At 43.3% G+C, this 5,300-nt stretch overlaps 1 non-coding gene across 1 annotated transcript; it reads right to left on the reverse strand.

Moving 5' to 3' along the window:
- Window positions 1–254: 254 nt before the first annotated feature.
- On the reverse strand, window positions 255–317 carry LOC115062795. The gene has a single exon (XR_003842721.1). It is a non-coding gene; the product is annotated as a U7 small nuclear RNA (small nuclear RNA).
- Window positions 318–5,300: the final 4,983 nt, after the last annotated feature.

A 5,300-nucleotide genomic window follows, 5' to 3' on the forward strand; every position in this document is an offset into this window, starting at 1 on the left:
TCAGAAATAACTGTATTCTGAGGACTCTGGCCTCCCAAGGTCCAGCCTCGGCTTGGAGAGGGGCTCTGAGGAAGGGGTGTCTGGGCATGGCCAGAAGAGCAATTCCAAGTTCAACTGTCGCTTTCTGACAGCCTTGTGTTCTGCTTGAGATAGCTCTCCAGACAGCTGAGCTCCTGCTAGAAGAAATTCTAAAGGCTCTCTAGATAGCACATGGGTTTCCCAGCCTAAGTCAGAAAAGCTGCTAGAAAATATTCTTGGGTTTTCTGAGCAAAGTCAGAAATCCTGCTAGAAAAATTCCAAAAGAATTTTGCTCTCTAAGCCATTCATTCTCCCTGGGTGGCTTTCTCTTGCAGACCAAAGCCCCAGTCTTTTATATTTTATTTTTTATTCAGACTAAAAATTATTCATATATATATATATATATATATATATATATATATATATACATATATATATGTATCAAAAGGGAACTTGGAGTAAATGACTGAATTGATTATATATATATTCAGTCATTTACTCCAAGTTCCCTTTTGATTATCCTGTGAATCAGCATTCTTAGGAAAAGACAGCAAGTACATTTTTTTTTTTTTTTTTTTAGAAAACATGGCAAATTGAATTCAGAGATCTGCCAGTCTTTGTAAGCACAAACAATAAATTTAGCTGGGTGGGATCTTGCTCTTCGATCTGCACTTCCTAAATCTCTTTACCTCCTTCCTTAATATCTTTCTGACGAGCTGGCTCATAGTGCAGCACCTCTCTTCTTTTAGATCCGTGAAGCCCCTCCTATAATTCATATTGCATCCTCATATTTTGCATAGTTGAGAAATTATACTCTTGATCTCGTGTTTTCAGAGTTCTTAGCCATAGCATTAAGGGCTGTCCTGAAGGTCACTACATTTACCATTCTGCTAAGGACATTAGACACACCCTCGACTCCTGGACTTGTGCTGTCTGATTATCACGGAGTCATTAACCTTGGCAGAGAAGACTTTCCTCTGAAGGAGGAACATAAAGTTAAATATATAAACAAGCCTTTGGCCTAGCAACTGCCACCCTAGGCCCACACCCCACCTAGCTCTACTCCAGGGGTGCAAACTGTGTCCCACTGTCCCTTCGGCATGGCCATGCAGGACTTGGCACTGACCTATCAGTGGACCAGTCCCTCAGTGGCATTATTAAGATTTGGGAAAATCAAGCTGGGTGTGGTGGTGCATGCCTTTAATCCCAGCACTTGGGAGGCAGAAGCAGGCGGATTTCTGAGTTCGAGGCCAGCCTGGTCTACAGAGTGAGTTCCAGGACAGCCANAAAAAAAAACAACCAAACAAACAAACAAAAGATTTGGGAAAATCAAAGCATAGAAGGAGGAAGTGTCCTGAGGGTGTTCTATCCTGGGGACCTGGCCCCATCACCATTCCCTCTGTGCTGAAGATCTCTGCTTCCGATACACACTCTCTCCACCATAGTGTGTTGTTCAGGGACATGAGGCCAAGTGACAGATTGAACTCTCTGAAACCAAGATCTTTCTTTATATTCTATTTTGTCACAGTGACTGGAAAGATGAACTAACATGTTTATCCAGATAAGGAGATACCTCCAGATCCCAGCTTAAATCCCCAGCCCCAACTCTTCTCCAAGCTGGGCCACCCTCTGAAAAGGACACTACCTAGTCTGAAAGCACCTTTGATGCCTCAGTTTATCTGCTGTCACTGAAATCACGTTTTCCTTCTTCAATACAGCTTTTGGCCTTCATTTATGACAAAGGTGGCAGAGATCTCTTTAGCAATCCTTTTGAAAGTATGCAGAGTGTTGGGTATGATTATAGCATTTGGGAGGTAGAGGCAGAAAGATCATAAGTTCAAGGCCAGCTTGAACATATGGAGTTTATGCCTCAAAGAATACCACACACAGAGAGAGATGGATCACTGGCTAAGAACACTGACTGCTCTCCTAGAGGACCTGAGATCAATTCCAAGTACTTACATGCCAGCTTACAATGATTTGTAACTGTAGTTCAGGAGATTTGACTCCTTCATCTTGTCTCGGGGTCCTGCAGTCATGTGTGTACACTTACATGCAGACACTCATACCTACGTATAATTTAAAAATAATAAAGATAAAGTTTAATATAAAAGTGCACACATATATATCCACCCCCACCTCCCCATCTTAGGTAGGGTTTCATTGCTGTGAAGAGGCCAAATGCTTAAGGCAACTCTTACAAAGGCGAACATTTAATTGGGACTGACTTACAGTTTCAGAGATTCTGTCCACTATCATTATAGTGGGAAGCATGGCAGCATCTAGTCAGGCATGGTGCTGGAGGAGCTGAGAGTTCCACAACTTGATCCAAAGGTAGCCGGAGCTGTGGTGTGTGTGTGTGTGTATGTGTGTGTGTGTGTGTGTGTGTGTGATTCTCTTCTGCATTGGGCAAAGCTTGTACACTAGGAGACCTCAAAGCCTGCATACACAGTGACACACTTCCTCCAACAAGGCCATACCTCCTAATAGTGCCATTTCCCATGAGCCAAGCATATTCAAATCACCCCCCACAGACACACACACACACACACACACACACACACACACACACAGAGTGCAGATTATACAACTTATCAAGATAAACTTAAAAACTTAGATTATTTATTTTATATGTATGAGTGTTTCATTTGCATGTATGTATGTGTGTCATCTTCCTGCCTGGTACCCGAGGACATGAGAAAAGGAATCAGATCCCTGGGAACTGGGGCTACAGGTGATTGTGAGCTGCCTCTGTGTATGTGCTGGGAATGGAGCCCAGGTACTGTATAAAAGCCGTAAGTGTTCTTGATTGTTAAGCTATCTCTCCAGCATCCTCTAGATGAAAAAAGGTTTAAAACATACTGGCCGGGATGACTGGCAAGTAAATACTAGTGACCTCACAGTATGTGTTTGAAGCGAAAGAAAACATTCTGCTGTTGAAGAAACACTCAAACTGACTAGGATTTTAAAAAATGCACCCAATGCAGCATTAAAGTAAAACTACTTAGGAAAAAAAAAAAAAAGGATTTCCATTCTATGAGCAATTTGAAATAAAAACTTCAGAATCGTAGGAGTGACTCTACCATAATTTTCTGTAATAAAACATCTATTATAACAGATATAGCAATACAATAAAAGTCCCATTGTTCCAGAGACTGTATCATAACTGAAACAGGATAATTATAGAAATACTTGTGTGGGAATTGCATGTTCAACAGAACCATTGAAAGCCATTGTTCTCAGACTAAATAAGTCTTCCCGTGTGAGACTCTCCGCACCCCGAGAGGAAGACAAGGGGGATTTTTTTTTCAATCTTTTATGGCATTGTAATCTTCCAAAGTCCCCTCAGGGCCATCTGTGACACATTCCTCAGGGCTCATCCAGAAGCCAGCTCTACACTGTATTTGGAAAGCTAAAATTCATGAGTGGGGTTTGAAGTGGGTCTAATTCTTTTTACATTCCTTTAAAAAAAATTACTACTTGGATGTGGTATTGCCTGATTTTAATCCCACTACTTGGAGGAAGAAGCAGAAAGATTGCCACAAATTCAAAGCCACTGTGGTCTATGTAGTGAGTTCTAGGCCAGTCAAGGCTACATAGTGAGACCCTGTCACAACCCCACCAAACAAAAACAAATTTACTAGCATGCATGTATTGTATGGAGAGCTAGGTTTCATGTCATTTTGTTCAAATATATCATATACTTGGACCATATTCACCACATTATCCTCTCTGGTACCCATGATGTTCTGTTTCCTCATCCCAAATAGCAAGTGACTTTCTACTTTCCTAGAATATGGTTCTTATTGTAAATTTAAATTTTACTTATGTAGGTGGGAGTTTTGCCTGAATGCATGTCTGTGCACTATTTGTGTTCCAGGTATTCACGGAGATCAGAAGAGGGCGTCAGATTTCCCTGGAACTAGAGTTATAGTGAGCTGGGCAGTGGTGACATAGGGCTTTAATCCCAGCACTGGGGAGGCAGAGGCAGGCAGATTCCTGAGTTCAACGCCAGCCTGGTCTACACAGAATGAGTTCCAGGACAGCCAAGGCTACACAGAGAAACCCTAACTCAAAAACAACAAACAAACAAACAAACAAATAAAAGATTTCTAGAGTTATAGTGAGCTGCCATGTGAATGCTGGAAGTCTAAGCCAGGTCCTCTGGAAGAGCAACCAGTGCTCTTAGCTGCTGAGCCATCTCTTCATGCCTGTGTGTTTCATCTCTGTGAAACAGGATCTTGCTATGTAGCTCATGGTGGCCTCAAATTTGTAATGATCCTCTTGCCTCAGCCTCTCAAATACCTGGCAGTAGGCAGATTTAGGGTGCAACAGAGCTCTGTCCAGTTCATTTGTAAATTCTCCCTTAGAATCCTCAGGATGCCTTGTAAACCCTGGTCACTGCCAGCGCGCTGGTTCAGTCAGTGACCTGTTCTTCGTGGACAGCGCACCCTTTGTCTCCCTCCTCTTTATCTTCACAATACGCCCAGGTTGTTGAGAGCCTGGGTTCCTGTGTTCATTTTGTATGAGGACAGTAAGGGAGGGTTGGGAGCCAGCCTAGGGCTTTGTCTGGAGGCTGTATTTGCACTTGAGTAAGTTGGCACTTGAAGGCTGGGGGCCTGGGAGATTTAGCAGTGACGAAGCCTGAGGGAGCGGGATGACAATAATCCTGGCAATGGTTATAGTACATGGAATGCCCCAGCAAACGTGCAGAATGGAATGAGATGCGATAACTGTCTACAGAAATCCGAAGAATGAACTAACCTTCAGCAGAGTGACGGAGGCCAACACGAGGTTGTCGTCAGTCCCCAAACACCTTGGCTCTGACGGCCCTTTCAGGGTAGAGAGCTCTCAAGACTGAAGCGTTGGTGGTCCTCATGGATACATCAAGCTTGACTTAGGCCTGGCCTGAGGGCTCTGTGTGTGTTGTGCCATGGAGTGGACATGCATCTCTTGGCGTGTTGTGCCATGGAGCGGACATGAATCTCGCGGCCAGGTGCTCCGAGGTAGTGCTCACAGCTGGCATTCAGCGAGTGCCTGATGTTATGGGTTTGTCCTAGCTGCTTTTCTGATGCTTTGGTAAAACATCATGCATGACCAAGGAAGCTTATAAAAGAGAAGGTTTCATTGGTCTTACAGTCCCAAGGTTAGAGATTGTGGTGGCAGAGTGAGAGGCGGGGTGGCAGGAGGCTGGAGCAGCAGCTAGAGGCTCTGCTTTTTATGTCTTTTTTTAAAAAAAAGATTTATTATTTTATGTAAGTACACTGTAGCTGTATTCAGAC

The sequence above is a fragment of the Mus pahari genome, chromosome 1, assembly GCF_900095145.1.
Source record: "Mus pahari chromosome 1, PAHARI_EIJ_v1.1, whole genome shotgun sequence".
NCBI lineage: Eukaryota > Metazoa > Chordata > Mammalia > Rodentia > Muridae > Mus > Mus pahari.